The sequence below is a fragment of the Tamandua tetradactyla genome, chromosome 6 (genome assembly GCF_023851605.1).
Source record: "Tamandua tetradactyla isolate mTamTet1 chromosome 6, mTamTet1.pri, whole genome shotgun sequence".
In the NCBI taxonomy this organism is placed as follows: Eukaryota; Metazoa; Chordata; class Mammalia; order Pilosa; family Myrmecophagidae; genus Tamandua; species Tamandua tetradactyla.
In genome coordinates, this window is record NC_135332.1 from 2,253,015 (window position 1) to 2,272,449 (window position 19,435).

Genomic DNA, 19,435 nt, shown 5'->3' on the forward strand with positions numbered 1-19,435 from the left:
CCAGTTTTAGCAACAGTGCAATGCAGGCATTCTCCATATGCTAAGGAAGACTGCAAATTAAACTCTTCTGTGACTGCACACTAGAAGGGTCTGGTTGCTGTTCCTTTTATAATACAACATATTTCTGAGTTCAGGATTTCTCTCAAATTCCAAAGCCTCAGGAATATACACTTAATGAACAGTGAATCTGGGAGGAAAAAGTTTTGTGACACATCCTGCTTGGGATATTCTGGAAAAGAGAAGAGGCAGTGGAAGAGGTGCTGGAAAATTGTAGATAATAAAATGAAAACCTAAATTTAAAGTGAAAGACTTGAAAAGAAAAGGCCACTTGCCTACCAAAAATTCTTGGAACCCAAGCAAATTTCCTAAGCCTAGCAGTTTTTTTTATCATCACTTTTTTTCTTTCTTGTGAAAAATTTATACCAAAAAAAGCAATAAATTTCAAGGCACAGCACAGCACTTAGTTGTAGAACAGATTTCAGAGTTTGGTATAGGTCAAAAAAGCCTAGCAATTTTAAGCTATGGACAGAATCTTTTACAAGCCATTTCATTTTAGAATAATTCCAGGGTCTTCTAGCCTTACAGAAACCCTTGTCTCCTGAATTTACTAATTTACTTCTCACTTCAGGATAGCCCACAAATGCTGGTGAAAAGGGATAACATAAAAATAGTATAAAACTGAATGTAACTCATATGTATGTGAAACATTTATAAATTCAAATAGGATATTTTAAATTGGAAAGCACTGACTGAAGAGTCTGTTTTTGAAGAAATTACTTTTGAAGATAAATAATGTTGAGAAAGGAAGTGCTTCAAAAAGCATGGGAACTTGTCTTAAGGGTACAGAAGCAAAAGCCTAAAGAGGTAAGATTGGAAAAATTTGTGCAGCACAATTAATAATCATACTTATTATATTCACTCATGTTGGTGAACTATGATGCTGATAAAAAAATACACATACTATTAAAGTATTTCCCTACAAAGTACTTTAACTAGAAAAGGGTAAACATTATACGTGGAGAAACTTAGCCTCCCCTCAACCATGTGACCTAAGTTTACATCACCAATATCACTATAAATCAACATTATGTGATTCCTGAAAAGATGCAGTGAGAAGGATACACGACCGAATTTTCCTTGAAATTCTTGCCAAAATTACATAACCCATAAATAATCATGGTGAAACACCAGACAACACAAAATTGAGAGGTATTTTACAAAATAACTGTTTTGTACTCTTCAAAAACATAAAATTCAAAAATCACAAATGCTAAGGAATTGTTCCAGATAAAAGGAGACTAAATGTAACGTGATTCTAGATTGGATCTGGAATCCCAGAATAATAGCTATAAAAGATAAATTTAGAAGGGTGCCACAGTGTTCAGTGATAGAATGCGCCTTCTATGTGGGAGACCTGGGTTCGATTCCTGGACCATGCATCCCCCCACCCCCCAAAAAGACAAAATTAGAATAACTGAAAAAAATTGATTACAGATTGTGAATTAGATAGTAGCATGTTATCCTTCCTTACTTTCTTAAACAGTGGTTTTATTTTCTAAAAAAAAAAAATCTGTATTACTGAAAATAAACTCTGAAGTTTTTAGGGTTAAAATACATGATTTATCCAATTTACTCTCAAATTGGAACTAATATGTAAGTAAGTGGAGTGAGAGAGAGAGTGTGCGTGTGCATGTGTGCATGCATGTGAATATATCTATATATATCCATGTTTACATGTAGAGGGAGTAAGAATGAGAAATCAAATACGGCAAAATGCAAACAACTGATGAATCTGGATAAAGAGAATATGAGAATTCCTTACTCTATTCTTGCAACTTTATTTCTGCCTTTTTTCCTCTTTTCCCTTTTGAGATGGGAAAAATCAGGAGTGGTATGAGAACAGGAGTTTCCTTTTGTAAATGTTAAATTCGAGAGGTCGGTAAGACATGTAAACTGAGATTTTAGGGAGGCAGCTGGATATGTACATTTGGAGTGAAAACTTGTAAGGAAATTTTGCATAATCAGCAAAATGATGGGCAGTAGATAAGCCCACAGTTGATCACTTCACCATGGCAGAGGGTTATGAGACATGACAGAAGGAGGCCTAGGTTCAGGGACTGCAGAACCCGATATTCCAAGCTGGATTAAGGGAGGAGAGCCTGCAAAGGAAAACTCAGACAAAGGCCAGCGAGAATGTCAGAAGCTTTTGGGATTCTGTAAGCTGCAGAGGGGGGATTTTTCAAGGAGATTTGCAACTTTCTCTAAGTTTAAAAACCTACCAGAAGTAATTTGGGGAGCAATTTATTGTATCAGCCATCTGGAAAAATAAAGTTAAATCACTTCACATAACTATTTATAAAAGTGAGCTTAAATTAACATAAAAAGATAGTTTAAAATAGTGTGGAAAGTCATCAACTGAGAAGGAATATTTGTAGCATATGTAACTGACAAAGATTTGGTCTGTAGAATATATAAAGGACTTTTTATAAATGATATATGATTAAGAATAATAAAAAAAGCCCATCTTATGGGAAAAAAAGTGAGCATTTTACATCCAACAGATGAAATACAACTAACAAGTAACATATGAAAAGACACTTAACATTATGCAGGAATCAAGGAAGATGAGGATATACTGCATTTTACCTACCGCGATATCAATTTTCAAAAAGTTAATTCATAATTTTATCCTTTATAACAAGGATCACCTTTCTTCCAGTTTCCTATAACACATTCATCATTTCCTTTGAGGACTCACCAGACATACCTTCAATGTCCATATTTCTACCAAAAGCCTAATCAAAGAATCTTGGCTTTTCCTATTAAGTGCCTCAAAATGCTTTCATCCTTTACCCATTACCCTGTTCCAAAGCCAATTCCACATTTTATCTCCTTTCCTCCAATTCCCAAATTGGGAAGCATATGTGGTAATATTAGTCATACAACCTAAATCAGAGGTTTTTAAAAAAGTAGAATACAAAAAGTCACAGCAGCCCTCCACTTTTCAGGACCAAAACCTGTATTAGTTTGCCTGAGCTACTATCACAATACTACACATTGAGTTGGTTTAAAATGCAAACATTTATTGACTCATGGCTTCTGAAATCAACTTTAGAAGTCCAAGATTGAGATATCAGCAAGGCCTGCTTTCATCCCAAAGACTGTAGATTTCTCCCCGAAGAAATTATTTACTCCAATTTAGACATGCTCTTCATCTCAATCCTCGTTCCTTTAAGGTATAAATTCATTATAAATAGGATCTTTTGGAGATGTTATTTTTGGTTAAGGTGGGACCCAACTGAATAAGGTTGAGTCTTAATATGGATTCTAATGAAATCTTATAAAGAGCCAGAAGCTGGAAGTCAGTGAAAAAAACAGAAGAATAGACACAACAAGGAAAAATCATAAAGCCTCAGGAGGCAGAGAGAAACAAGACAAGAACCTCCAAGGATCACAGGCAGCCATCACCAGATTGCTACAGACACTGGGGAGAAAGAAAGTCTTGCCAGTATCTTGATGGTGGATTCAGGACCCTGAAACTATAAGCCAATAAGTGCTTGATGTTTAAGCAAACTCTTTGTGCGGTATTTGTGATAACAGCTCAGACAAACTAAGAGAGATTATGCATTTCATATTGAATTCCTGTAACAAGTTTTGACTGGGGTTTATAACATCATTGAATCCAAGGGGTATGATCCCACCTTCATTAGGGAAGGGCATGATAGGGGAAAGGACCAATGTAGCCACTCCACTATATTGTACACATGCCAAACTTGGACAAATGAAGCAATATACTCTTCCTTTCTTTTTATTTTCTGCCTCTCTGTCTTGACTTATCCCATTTCCTCAATACTATTTAATTGTCTACTTATTATTTTAGTTTCCTGGGCTACTCAAGCAAACACCATCAAATGGATTGAGTTAAAAAAAGGAAATATATTCACTCATGGATTGAGGCTAGAAAAATGTCCAAGCAAGGCATTATAAAGGCAATGCTTTCTTTTTGAAGTCTGTGGTGTACTGGGGCTGGCTGCCTGCGATTCTTGTCCTTAGCTTGTCACATGGCAAGGCACATGGCAGGGTCTCCTGGTATCTCTGTTTACTTCCAAGTTCCAGGTTCCATTGAATTTCAGCTTCTGGCTGCTTCCTATGACTTTATCTCTGTCTGAATTACACTCCATTTATAAAGGACTCCAGTAATAAAATTAAAGCCATCCTTATTGGGTGACCGCACCTTAACTGAAGTAATCATAACAAAAGGTCCTACTTAGCAAGGGTTCATACCCACAGAAATAGATTAAATTTAAAAGCATGTTTTTCAGGGGTACATACAACTTCAAACCACCATAGTCCTCTTTCAAATCCACCTTTCTCTTCAAAACTTTCTTTTACAAGTGTCTCTTGCAAACCCATTTATTTGTTTCTACATTTCTTAGAATATTTATTATTTCAAGTATTATATTCTAATTATTTCTTATTGTGGTTGTCTTATTTCCCCTTGTCAATTTGTAATACCCTTGAGAATAGAATTGTGTTTCAGTCATTCATTTTTTTAAATCTAACTTAATATCCATTTCAGAATACTGCATTCAATAGGTTCTTGGTAGATATTATTAATTTTAATTGACTCTTTGATTTAAAGCAAAAATGTTAACTTTTTTTGGAGGCATGGAGGAAATTTTTAGAAGTATTTCTTCATTATTGTGGTTAGATTACACAATAGAAACCAGATGGTTTTGAATCCTGGTTCAATGCTACATGAACAAAAACGGTATCTGTACAATCTGAACAAAACTAAACTAAAACATATATTTAAAATGTAGACATCTTCGATCCAACAGAAAGTGTTTTCGTTTTCAATTTCAAGGGGAAATATTGGCAAAATTAAACCTAATATATATTTCTTATAACTCAGAATCAATTATTTATTCCATGTTACTCTTTAATTCACTTAATAAACACCCATTCAATTCAACTGTAAGTGTTTTTCCCAGGGCTCTTGACTTTTATAAAAGATACATCCTGGAACCTTTAAGAACTTGTCAATTTTCATGATAAAGTATGAAAGGTAGACATTTCAAGGTAAAGCTGAGGTTTGGTGACTATTTAGTTGTCCAAGGCTACTCACTGCTAAGTGACCCCCAGACACATCAAGTTAAAATCTGAACTCCATCAAAGTAGCACATTATTATAAGTCATAGTCTTTTGGGATGACTTATATGTAGATGAAATGACAAATTTTAAATTCCAGAATGCCAATTTTTTAGGTTTGCTAAAGCTGCTGAAATGCAATATACCAGAAATGCATTGGCTTTCAACAATAGGTATTTATTAAGTTTCAAGTTACAATTCTAAGGCTATGTAAATGTCCAAATTAAGGCTTCAATAAGAGAATACTTTCTCTGAAGAAAGGCCGATGGCATTTGAATTTCCTCTGTCACATGGGAAGGTATCTACTGGTCCTTCATCCTCGGGTTCTTTGCTTTTAGGTTCCATATGTCTTTGCTTGATTCTCCAGGGACACCCTCTGAGCATTCTGTGTTCTGTGGTTCTTCTCTTAGCATCTCCGGGGCGTTTCCCACTCTGCATCCTTTACTTGGCTTCATCTCTCTGTTCTCTGTATTGGCTGAGCTCTCTCTGTTTTCTGTCTTTTATTCTTTTCATAGAGGACTCCAGTAAAAGAATTAATAGCCGTCTTGAATTAGGTGAGTCACCGCTCCATGGAGACAACTTAATCAGAGATCCTACCCACAATGGGGCAGCACCCAAAATAATGGATTAGAAGAACATGGCTGTCCTGGAGTGCATAACAGTCTCAAACCAACACACCAATGGTTTACTATTTTAGCATATACTGCACATAGGGTATTGTGAAATGGGACCACACACCATAGAAAGATGAACAAAACATAAACTTTGCCCTTAAAAGCAATAATGTAGGCTAAAATCTAGTATGAGAAAGGAGTTCTGTGGAAAAAATGAAGGATTCCAGCTAGCAATACAGCAGAAGTCTTCATGGAGAAGAGAATTTGTGTGGGGTCTTCAAGGATGTACAGAGCCTAGAAATGTGGGTTGGGAATTAGTTCAAGGTGGAGAGGATAGTCTGAGAAAGTAAACCAGACCTGGATGCCTTTCAGCCTTTTCTATCCAGGTGTTGATTGCAACCATTTCATTTATGTCAATTCATATTGAATTCTCTCCTTCTCTTTCTGAATCCGGTGTTTCCAGAAGCCCTCTTCTGCTTAATCAATCTTCCTTTGTAGCAATGAAGCAATATTGTCTCAGGGCATCATACCCAAGTACATATTACTGCTGAAAGTCTGACATTATTATACCCTGAGAGTCCTCTTCTTGTTTTTCTTTGATGTATTTAGAATTACCAAGCACTCCTATTTACAGTATAATGAATTGCACCTCTATATTTATCTACTATTAATCTCTAGTCATTATTAATCATTTTGGAAGGTAGTATTTATTTCTATCTCTAATAAAATAAAAATACAGATATAAATGGGAATTGACACATGATTATTACATGTTTATTTTGAGTTATTTTGGTCCCTTTTCTTTGAAAGGACTATATTTCACAAAACCTCAAATTATATTCAAAGATGCTTTAATATTTTAATTAGGAAAAAATGAGCAGTTAGCTGAACGCAAAATGATTCAATTTTTATTCATCATTTCTATAGACTCTACAGGGAGAGGATGAAAAGCAAGAAACTTTATTAAAACTTGTCAATAAGTTTTTATTAAAACAAGCAAAGTTTGTTGACCTTTCTTAAGACACTGTTGTTTTGAAAAATTAAACATGTAATTTCAGTATGATATCATATTCATTTTAAAATAGCAGATACATTATTATTATTATCATTATTGTTATTATATTAGCAGGTACATTTTAAATAAATATTTTAAAACTTTTATTTCAGTGACTAAAGTGTATTCTCAGCTATCCATTTTGGTTTTGGATAACATAGAGGGTGCAGTTTATTCATAGAAATGCTAGGAGGAAGGAGAAAGTTTCAAACAGTGAGAACCTTTTGAACATATGATGGAGTCCTTGCTTTAAACCCTTCACCAGTGGATCTACATCTACTCTTCCTACGCGTGTTGTGCTCAGTTTAATTTCCAAGGCAGCTTAGATGTGTTTGCATTGCCAAGTTCTGGAGCTGAGGTGATGAGACAATGAATTCTTCCACAAAAGCAACAAACGGTCATGAAAAATTCATGTTATAATAGGAAGGAGTTCATTCCTTCTCCTATTTCCATTGACTGGTTGTAATTAGGAGGTTGGTGGCTCTTCACTGGAATTTACACCCTCATCTTGAGTCCAGATTTTTCTTGGCCCCAGCTGGAGGCATGCATTCTGTGTCAGCAAGGATCCCATAGGCTTTGAAGTGTGCCTGCCTCTGGATAAGCACAGCTTAGCCCTTTCATGGAGATTGGATCAACATGAAGCTATAAAGCTTCACTCAGTATGTCAGGCCATTTATGGGGAATTATGGATCATCTGTGCCTGGTCTATTTAAGAGCAAACTCAAAATATTTTCTCTTTAAATTCTGGTTCTGTAATTAGCAAAATTCATTTAAATTTTTATAAATCAACTTACTTTCCCCTATTTATTATTAAATTGTTAAGTTCATCTTAATTACTTTCTATTTTTTCTTTATCAGATAAATACAGGGGCATAGAATTTTTATATATTTTATTTTCTTTTATATAAGGTAAATCACTTAAAAACTTCCAAAATTATGCACCATTATTTAAAAAGATAATATTTGTGATTGTGTTATTAACATATACTATATGCCATCATTTAAATCTATGAGAAGTTTTCAGTGAATTTTAATAAAAATTGATTTTGCCTAAATTCTTTTTCTTGTTTACTTATAACAAGTAAAATCTCATATAAGAAGCATATTGACATTTCAAGGCTTCTTCACCCACATTATTTACACTTTTTGGTTTACTGAGTTTTATTGAAACTAATCTTTTGATCTTTTGTTTAGCATCTTAAATTTATTGGGCTGAAAAATATATAAACTTCACGTTCTATAATTAGCTGTTACATGATGTGATGCCCAGTGGAGCAGTGTGAGCTTGTGGAAAAGAGATTTATTAAAGTTCAATAAATGATTTATAGCTGAATTCATATCGGGAAATGAAAAGTTTTGCAGCCTCCAAGCTTGGACCATCATCTTTCTCTCTGAGCTAAGATAGGATGTTGACATTTGTAAAGAAATAGAAAAATTATTATTTAAATACTGGAGATTTCTAGAATATTTTCTATCTACAAATCTTGAAGACATTTACAAATATCAATTATAATTTCAGTGAATCATTGTCAGTCTTGTATTTCTACTTGTACAAAATCATATGAAACAAAGAAGCGAGAACCAAACTGCTCTGTTCTCTGAAATACTAGAGGGGAAAACTATATCAATAATATGAAAAATAGACAATAATTTTAAAATTGTTTATAGTTTGGCTTTGAATTCACTATGTTTTTTGATGCAGAAAGCAATATATTTATTTCAGTAAGCAATCAGGTTAAGCTATACATAGGTGAACTTCATTGTGATGGTTTGAAGGTGTATGTAACCCAGAGAAGATCATGTTCTTTTAATCCACTCTTTGGGTATAAACTTATAGTGGGTGGGATGTTTTGATTAGGTTATTTCAGTTGATACCTGCCCCAGGATGTGTCTTAATCCTTTTACTGGAGTCCTTTATAAGAGGATAAAAGACACACAGAAAAAAAAACCAGAGAAGCTGAGAGAGAACATGTGGAAAGCTTGAGAAGAAGCCATAGAAGCCAGAAGATGAACAAAATCCAGGAAAGATGGACCAGCAGACACCGGCCATGTGCATCGCCATGTGGCAGGGAAGTCCAGATACATCTGATGATGCCTTGATGTAGATATTTTCATGCTTCAAAACTCTAACATTGTAAGTTAATAAATCCCCATTCTAAAAGCCAACACATTTCTGGTATATTGTGTTTCATCAGCTTTAGCAAACTAAAACACTCATTAACTGTCATGTCACCAAATGCACAAATATATGTAACCAGCCATGAGACTAGTATGATTGCCAGATTTAGCAAATAAAACTATCCAGCTAAGCTTTAATTTCATAAAAAATGACAAATAACTTTAAAAAGTCTGTTTCTTTCCAATGTTGCATGTGACCTACTTACGGTAAAAATTATTCCTTGTTTATCTGAAATTTACATTTCAGTGGGCATCTCATGTTCAATCTCACACTCTAGGAAGAAACATTTAATGTGTCTCCATCTAATTGGTCCCACCAATCTCCAGATGATTTTTAAGAGATGCAGATCTAGGAGAAAAGGACAAAGTGGAAGCATTCAAGAAGTAAGGTAAGGAGCCCCATGAGGACATCCACTGTAGCTCAAAGAACGTCTCCTTGACCCCTCTGGCCTCTGCAGAGCAAATAGCATAATTATGTTGTGCAGAAGGCAGAAATGACTTTTTGCCTTTTAAGAACTCATCAGAGACAATAGAAAGTAGTACCAAAAATTGAAAACAAAACATAAAAACCTTGCTTTTTTGCACGTCTCTTCTGTCCCCATGTGGTGGAAACATCAGAGAAATAACTGAATTCTTACCACTTAAATTACCATAAAATTCACTTTAACACTGACAATGACTGAGTTCACCAGGAAGAAGTGGCAATACCCATTTCCAATCATAAGATTAAAGGCCAAATTTTTGACAGATGCTAGGGGGAGTTACATTATTTGGCCTTAAATGATTTTATTCTAATTTTAGCTTCCAGTTGCTGGTTATAGAATCTCTGTGAGATTTAGGCACCTCAGCTCATTATCGTGCTGTACATCCATGGGTTCTCTCTATGTCATAAATGTTGCATTAATCACAGGCACAATAGGAAGAAAGTGGATGTCAATTCTGGGGAGGAGTGAGGTGGTCCAGGTCACTGTTACATTTAACAATGTAATGTATGTGGCTATTTTTAAAACACTTTCTTATCTCCATATACTCTAAATTTTAACATGCAGCCATACTCTAACTCCCATACCTTTTGTTTTCCTTCTACAAATATAGTGTGGAAGGCATTTTTCCCCACTCTTATATTTGATTTTTATATATAACCAGCTGTATTAACAAGTCAAAGTTGTGATAATACACTTATTGCACAATTGTCAAACCTTTATTTCCTCTGTTAAAAAGAAAAGGCAGAAAGATACTCCAAAATTGTTTTATTTTTCTTTGTCTGTGGAATATATTTCATCTTCCCTTTTATTAATCCAGTTGTTTTTTAGCATACTAAGACCTGCTTGAAATCATTCATTCTGGTTAGAAAGCACTTGGAACTTATAAGACTTACAAATTCTCTAAATATGTGTTTAGTAATCATCATAGACAGCTATAATCAAATCTAAATCTGATAGAGATATTTGCCATTGTTATCTCCTCAATTAAAACCATGACCCTTTATTATTTTATTAAGGATGTATATAAATAATAATCTGTACTGCTAATTTTGTTTTATTCTTAGGCTACAATGCCAAACAACCTGTCCACGTTCCAACCTTACTGTTGCCTCCAGCTGGCTACATGAACTTGGCTGAGTCAAGTTCCCTCTCCAAACTTTATTTCCTCATCTGTTAAATGGAGATGATAGTGCCTACTAAAGAGGGCTGTTGAGGTATTAAATTATCAAATATTTAGATTATCTTTTGCTGTGTAATTAACTACCACAAAGAATGGCTTAGAAAAACAGTTTTTTAAAAAATTTTCACCTATGGTCCTATGGGTTGACTGGGCTTAACTGAGAAGTTCTCTCTTAGTGCCTTTTTGGTGGTTGCAGTCAAATGGTGGAGGATTGTCTCAGATGACCCCATTCATGTGTCTGCTGCCTCAGTGTGATAGCCAGAACAGCTGGAGGCTGGCTAGGCATCTTTTCTCTCTTTCTTTCCATGGCCCCTTTACATAGCTAGCTTGGGCTTCTTCATAAAATGGTGTTCTCAGGAGAGCTTGTAATCTGACTTCCCACCTGGTGACAGGGAAAAAAATAATCATTCCTATGTTTTTGTCATAGGACTGTTTGCGCAAATGAAATATTGCAATGAAACCTAAACTCAAACCAATGATACCCATAGAAGTGTTTTTTCTGGTTGAAGTTCCACTTACTCACTCCTACCTTCTCTTAGTGGGGACATGGGGAAGTTTTCAGGGACACTCCCCACCCTCAGATTCCCCAGGCCATATTTTGAAATGCACACAAATATAATAGGAAACTAGAAAAGTTATAAAGCCAAAATTACAAAAGGAAGGGAAAAGAAAAATATCTAAATCTCTCTCTTACTTAACTGACATTAAATGGCTATAGACCAAGTGAAATGATCCTGTATGCACCACCTCACTTTAAACATATACCTAACTTCATGACAACCCTTTGCATGTTTGCCTCTCAGAAGCCTATGAATTAAAAGACGGTGTTTTTCCAACCTTTTTTGCCAGACCCTGCTAGACCACCTGGCACAGAGTAGGATTTCAATAAATATTTGCAAATTAAGATATGAATAGATATATTTTTAAAATTGAGCAGATGTTCTGAAACACTTTTTTTGCCCTTAACACATCTTCGGCTGGTAGGTGGCATGGAAGATCCTAAAGCAGTTGAGAGGGAAACCCAGACATTTCAAGTAGCTAAGCCTCTCCCTTCCCTCAAGGTGGGGAGTGTCACTGCATACAAATTTTGCCTGTGCTCCGATCTTCCCTGGAACATCATTCTTCTATTTAAACTGCACACTGAGAGTCAGAAGTAAGGACACAGCAATTGTTTGGTCCTTAGCTCTAATCCATGTTTTAGCCCCAAATAAAAGTTAATGCATTTTCCTTGAGGGTGAAGTTATGCATTGCTTTCTAAACTGTTTTGTGTGTTCTCTGCTGCCTCCAAGTTTTCTGATTGCCTTTATCAGTGACTTCTCCACCCTGAAAAACAAACCAAGAACAAGAATTAGCTCTGCTTCTCCTCTAGAATTTTTTTAAATTAATGACCTCAGTGAGTTATTTATGCCAGAAACCTAGGCATCATTCTCTACCAATTCTTCTTATTCAAGCACTGCATGTTTTCTCCCTTATTATTTCTAACAGTACTAACTTTAGTTTGACAAAAGCTTGTATTTGTTCATGAATTTAGAGCAGATCTCTTTTGCTTTAAACTATCTAATTGGATGTTTGATTCCTCATGAAAACTATCCTTTCAGTAACAGCTAACCAGTTTATTCTACTGATAACTTCTTGAGCCAGTTAACTCACATGCAAAGTTTAAACTCAATTCTCCCAGACAATTTTTCTCACCTGTACCCTCCTATTCCCCCTTAGTTCCAGCTGATTTGGACTTCCTGTAATGTTCTCTCAGGGCCCCCTGTGCATACTGAACTGAATGCCCTTGGAGGTCAGAGCAAGCCTCATGGTATATATCATTCATTGGGTCTGGCACATGGCAGGTACTAAACAACGGTGAGAATGATGAGTAGGTAGTAAGTGTCTGCTCTGTATCTGTACAATGTGAGATACTGATGATTTAAAGATAAGGAAAGACCTTTGCCCTAGGGGCATTCACATAATGGGAAAAAATGAAAATCAACATCCAAACAAATGATCACAAATGGATACGACTTTGAAGACTCAAATCAAATGTGATGGATTCATGGAGACGAAGGAAAGGAGACAGTATCTAACTCTTTCTAAAGGTATCAGGAAAGACCACAGAGACATGTAGAGTTTATCTAAAGCCTTGAAGGGAGCAAGGAAGCAGGACGTGTTCCAGGGAGTTGGGACAATATGAATTTCACCGAATTGAAGACACTTTCTATTGTAAACTCCACAGTTAAAATAAAATCATAACTAAAAAGGCATGTTATGAAAGAATACAGACACATTTGATATTTTTTTCTTAGAATTTTAATTGAATTTGGCCTAATGTGGTATTTCCAAATAAAACTGTGTAATTAATGATGTATTACACAATTAGAACCTAATTGAAATTGTAAGTTAATAGGTTTATAAGCATTATTTATCACATTTTATCAATTTTAAGAGACATTTTACATGTATTTTAAGAGACATATTTATTACTAAAATCAGGATGTATCTTTGATCAATGATGTCCTAGTTTAATTGGTAGCTTTTACTTTTTAGAAGCATATAAAATGATGCTGCTTTTTATAAGTAACGCTATTTTAGATTCAAGAAGTACAGTAGTAGTTAGATAGTCTTTGTAGTTATTAGATCTGGGAAAATAATCAATAAGTGACTAAAATATATTAAAATTAAAACTCAAACATTTCAAAGTACTTAATTTTAAAAGTTCACAAATGGAACAAAAATAATTCAAAGGTTCTTTGAAATCTATTGCAAAATCAGCTAGACTTACAAATAGAATAGGATTTAAAAATTGAACTTAAAAATTTGATTAGAAATTAAAAACTTGAAGTGGAAACTTGGACAAATTAAACATTACATTTGAAAACATCTGAATAACCTTTCCTATTTATAAAAGCCACCCTCAAATTAGCAAAAAAGATGAAATACAATCCAGGAAGTTGCAATAATGACAAATGCAAGGAGGTGTGAAACAGCCTGGCATCTTTAAGAAACTGGGGTACTGGGTGTATGAGGGTGAGGGATAGTAGGTAAGACAGAGAGGAAAGTAGAAGCCAGAACAAGTAAGAAATGTTATGCTAAGTTAAGTGATTTGAATTTCCTCAAAATCAATGGGGAAAGATTTAAAGATGTAAAACATGTAAATAATAAGTGAGAATTGCATTCCATAAAAAATTAAATAAAGGAAAAATTCAGGTCTAAGTATAGCAGGTTGAGGTGGAATGGGGCCAGACTGGAGATGAGAAGTGAAACAGCAGCAAAGATGAGATAAATCCAAGGCTTCTTATAAGGCTGGACCTGAGGATCAGTGACAGATAGGAGATGGTCATTAAGTGAAAAGTAGTTCTGGCAGGAGCGGTTGGGGGTGCCCCTCACCAAGATGGAACATCAAAGTGGAGGAATATATGTTAACGGTAAAACAGTAAGAGAGGACTTCCCTTTCCCCCATCCCACCTCATCTTGGCAAAAGTGACTGATGTCAAAGGATCCATAATTTTCCTTTGATCTCAGAGTTGGATTTAGGGTTAAGCTCTAGCCCGAAGGAGCTGCCAATAAGACTAAAGGAAGGTCTTCAGAAGGTCCATGCGGACTCCCTGGCAGTGGGGAGAAGGGCAGCAACTCCATCAAGAGCCAGACCAGGTGATCACATCAACAATAGAATAGCAGGAGAACAAGATTCATTCTATGGTTGAAAAGAAACCCAGGAAATCAGAAGGAAACTTCCTTGCCACCAATATGTACACTATCATGTACACAGATTACACCAACCTTTCCATGGAGGCACAGTGGGCAAAAGGCATGCAGACACAGGGGGAAAGATTGGTGGGGAAGGAGGTACAGAGAAGGAAAACCTAGATGGCACCTATGAACCTGACTGTGACTGAAATGATAATTCTGATTTGACTGAAAAAAAAAATCACTGTATAGCATTACAGTTCTTTGAAAGCATAAAGAATAAAATCTGTGCTGTCATTAGAAGTGAGGAATCAAAGTTAAAATATAAGTGCAGAGATAGAATAAGAAAAGTTTTATTTTTGAATCTGAGTTCTATAAATGGTGGAAAAGATAAAATATCAGTATATTTTCCACTGAACCACCCATGCATCCACAAATATCAGTATATTTTAATGTCAAAGGAAAAGACAGGATTTTATGCTGGATGTGTTGACTAAAACACCACCCACTGTATGCAATACATGTGAAAATTCCAAAGGTTTGTGACTGACCAATGGTGGAAATGTCCAGGTACGTTTCCAAGAACTGGTGGACAGTATTGATCCCCATAAAAGTGTCATGAAATTTTAAAATTCCAAAGTCAAGATGTTGATTTTGATCTTCCCCTTTAGAAAGCCCATCTGGTTTCTGATGGATGGCTGACAATCCATGGCCTTTCCTTGGCTTGGGGTGGCATAACTCAATCTCTGCCTCCATCACATGTCCACCTCTATCTCAGTCACTCTCTTACTATGTCCAAATTTCTTCTTCTAACAAAGATATAAGTCAGATAGGCTTAGGGCCCACTCTAATCCAATTTTCTCTCATATATTCCAGATTTCCCTCATCTTAATTAATAAGATCCTCAAAATCCTATGTACAAATAAATTCACATCCACAGGACCAAGTTGAGATTAGAACATATTTTGGGGGTGTGTTGGCTTAAAAGGATGTATGTGCCCTAGAAAAACTGTGTTTTAAGCCTAATCCCATTTTGTAAAGGCAGCCATTTCTCCTAATCCCTATTCAGTACTGTATGTTTGAAACTGTAATTAGATCATCTCCCTGGAGATGCTACTTAATCAAGAGTGGTTGTTAAAGTGGATTAGGTGGAGATATGTCTCCACCCATTTGGGTGGGTCTTGGTTAGTTTACTGGAAACCCATAAAAGAGAACAACAAAAGAGAAAGCTAGGAGATTCAGAGAGAGAATACTGCAGCACCAAGAAGCTGAGAATCCACCATCCAGCGACCTTTGGAGATGAAGAAGGAAAATGCCTCCCAGAGAGCTTCATGAAACAGGAAGCCAGGAGAGAAAGCTAGCAGATGATGCTCTGTTTCTCATGTGCCCTTCCAGCTGAGAGAGAAGCCCTGACTATGTTCACCCATGTGCCTTCTCACTTGAGATAGAAACCCTGAACTTCATTGGCCTTCTTGAACTGAGGTATCTTTCCCTGGATGCCTTAAATTGGACATTTCTATAGACTTGTTTTAAGTGGGACATTTTCTCAGTCTTAGAACTATAAACTAGCAACTTCTTAAATTCCCCTTTTTAAAAGACTTCCATTTCTGGAATATTGCATTCTGGCAGCTAGCAAACTAGAACAGAGGGGAATGTAATTCAAGCCATAATAACTACCTTGAGGGCAAAGTAAGTGAGAGTCGATATTGCATCGGGATTCCTTGGCACTGCCAAAGTGTATGAGGGATAAAAGACTCAAGGCTTTTTCCCTTGGATCAGAGTTGAGATACATTGCAGAGAGACAACTGACTTTCAATTAGCTGGGAGTCCTTCAACTTCTAGCCAAGGGGACTCCCTGGAAGTCTAGAAGGGAGAGTCTGTTTGAGTGGAACTCAGAAAAAACAGATGCTGAGGGTGGAAGAGTGGCAGGTAGAAGAACAGAATACATCTCCCAAGGAAAAAGTGTGGTGCCCAAGGAACCCACGGACATGCTCACAAGAAAGTCAGTTCTAAATATTTGCCAGGCTCAGAGAGTGCAAAACCATTTACCACATATAAAGCTCAGGGAAGAAAAAACACATCTGTAGTCACACACAATTAGATTCGTTAACTTGCTGCAGCAAAGGAAACATCATAACATGGAGGACTGTGTAAAAGGGACTTAGGATGTGCTTACAATAGGGTTTGAGCATGTGCTGAGTAACTTTGGGGAAGGCTTAAGAAAGTAAAGGGCTTAAGGGATGGGGCTATTAGAAAGCAGGGGAAGTTTGAAGCAAATTTAGAAGTTTTATAAAGGAGATAAGGGTAACAAAGTGGGATAGTGTTGTCATTGAAAAAGAAGCATGGCCACTCATGTTAGCTAAAGGAGACAAATGTTTGGTCCTTTTTCTTTTTACCTGGTGGCCTTGTTTGTATCTCAATGCTATCAAAATCACAGTAACCTTTTTTGATCTTGCTATTATATAATATTGTTTATGTCCAAGCACCAAGTTAGTTGCCAGGCCAACCACCGGTTCTCAACATAGAGAAACATATTTTGCTTTGTTTATAATATTCAAACAAGAACATCCTGCTCCCCCCGTCCTCTTTTTTCCTCCCCATTCTCCCACCCAGGAGTGGTCAATTAGAGCAGTTAGATTGGGTTGGACAACATGTGGGAAGAGAGTGAATGTTGATAAAGAAGTGATTAGTCAGCAAGTCTACTGTAGGGCCAGTTGGTTAGAATCTGAAATTTTGGACTGTTGCTTCCTATGAAATGGAGCTCGAAGGATATTAAGGAATGATGAGGAAGAAAGAAAGAAAGAAAGACACAGATGGGCCCAGGGAGTCTGAAGCTTAACTTTACATCAGACATCAGAAACTTGATTCTCATCCAGATCCTGCTTAAATACTGCAGGTGACAAGAGGCATGCACGCACTTCTTGGAAGAACAGAGAGCTTATTTTTCAGTGCTCTCTTCCTTCATACTTAACATAACTATTTGGGGTAAACATTCTCTTCCTCCCAGACTGCTCTACATAACAATCTCCACAGTTTACTGCCTCCATCCTGAGGCCAGCTGCTCCCAACAAATTCTGCAGGTCTTGTTTTAACACTTGGCTCCTACATTGGACTTGATGAAATTGGAAGAATTGACATGAATTACACTGGCTACTCCAAATACTGATTATATTTTGCAACTATATCATAGAATTTATGTGACACATGAACAATAGGAACAATCATTAAAACAGCCTGAATTTTCATCCAGAAACAGTGAAACTCAGCCATGGGAAGACAATTTAAAGAAAGAATGGGAGACAAAGGAAAATTTTCGAGTTGAAAATGTCCTGAGACTCACAACTGGTCAGTGCTCCACTTAAACTTTCTTATCTCTTATTTTTCTCCTCTGGTCTCACACTGACCTGGGCACAAGTGAATAGGCCCAACACTGTCTATTTCACCCACACATAACAAAGTGTAGCATTCCAATTCAGTACAGCTAATTTATGAGTGCTAAGTGTCTTGATTTTCCTCCTTATTTAGGTAAGTTTGATGCCCATAGGATTTAATAGAAATTCAATGTTGAATGAAGGAAACTGTTGAAATGTGAATATGTAGTATAACTTAATTACATGGTTCAATCACCATATTCAAGCCTTGGGATGCCCAACACATAAGGGGAGAGGAGATGTTGCAGTCAGAACTCTACCTACGGAGCCTAGAAAGAGCAGTGTCAAGGAAGCTTGGTGAGAGAGAGACAGAGGCCCACAGCTTTAGGCACTGTAGAGAGATGAGCTGAAATAAATGGTAAGGCACCTTCTGACACTGGCCCTGGGGAGAGTACAGGTCCCATCTGAAGTTTTCCTGGATGCCCCTCTTGTTCTTGTTTAATATGAGCTGCCCTCAATGGCCCTCTTCCAGGTCCTCCAATTTGCCATACTCCCTTCTGCCTCAGGCTCTTTGTACCTGTTTTCCCCTGTCTAGGAGGCTCCTACTCCTTTCTTTTGCCCAATTCCTCATCATCCCTCAGTTCTCAGATCAAATATCAGCTCCTTCGGATCTTGTCTGATCTCCCACTCAAAGTTAGGTCTCCCTGTCATAGCCCTCATGGTCCATGGACTTCTGTATATGACAACTTTTCAAAGAGTGATGAAATACTAATTTGGAAGTTTTACATTAAATGCCAGTGATTTATTTTATCCTACTGTGTGGTAGTTTGAGGCTGCATGTACCCCAGAAAAACACGTTCTTAAAGTTACTCCTGTGGTTGTGAACCCATTGTAAATTGAACCTTCAGGTGACGCTACTTCTATTAAGGTGTGGCTAACTCAGTCAGGAATGTTCTGTTACTAGAGTCCTTTATAAGAGAATGAAATTCAGACAGACAGAAAAGCCATGAAAGCAAGAAGCTGAAATCAGTGAAACCTGGAAGAGAAGGAAGAGACCAGCAGATGGCACCATGTCCTTGCCCTGTGGTAGAGGAGTCAAGGATCGGCCGCAGCTGGTCTTCCGGAAGAAAGCAAAGTTGGATGATGCTTGACTTGGACATTTTCCTGGTCTTAAAGCTATAAGCCAATAAATTCCCATTGTTTAAGCCAATCTATTTCACAGTATTTGCTGGAGCAACCTAGGAAACTAAAACATACTGTATTGTAGGTCTTTTTTGTTCATTTTGTATTTCCAAACACCTAGCAGAGCCCCTGTAACATGATAAGCATTTAATTAATTTTCACTCATTAATGAAACTTATATGCAGCTCACTATGTGCCACACATTGCTTTAAGTACTTTATAAATACAACTTGTTTAGTAATTAGATGTGGAATGCAGTAAGTGAGGAGTAGGTTGGAAAATTACGTACTTACTGCCAAAAACTTTTACCTGAGGGTGATATTCAGAGGGATGAGGAAACACAGGACTTTAAAGGCAAAATAGCGCATTGGTGGGCAGCAGACCTTAGAACTGGAATGTCTGGGTTCAAATGTCACCTCTGCCTCTTAGTAATTGTGTGATCTGGATAATCAATTAGTCTTCCTGCATCTTCTGTCTTCATCTGTATTTTGAAAATAATAAAAGTACTTATCATGTGGGTTATTATGGACATCCCATGATTTAAT

The 19,435-nt window shown here is 36.6% G+C and overlaps 1 long non-coding RNA gene across 2 annotated transcripts in view; it reads right to left on the bottom strand.

Annotated features, from left to right (window-relative positions):
- Positions 1-10,475: 10,475 nt before the first annotated feature.
- The window catches only part of LOC143685767 (uncharacterized), a 32,161-nt gene continuing 23,201 nt past the window's right edge, over positions 10,476-19,435 (bottom strand). Inside the window, exons 3-4 of one of the 2 annotated variants that reach the window (XR_013176722.1) lie at positions 18,966-19,019; positions 10,476-11,985 (exon numbers count right to left, since the gene is read on the bottom strand). This is a non-coding gene — a long non-coding RNA (uncharacterized LOC143685767). The remainder of the gene's footprint in view (positions 11,986-18,965; positions 19,020-19,435) is intronic. The other variant, XR_013176723.1, reaches the window with a different exon arrangement.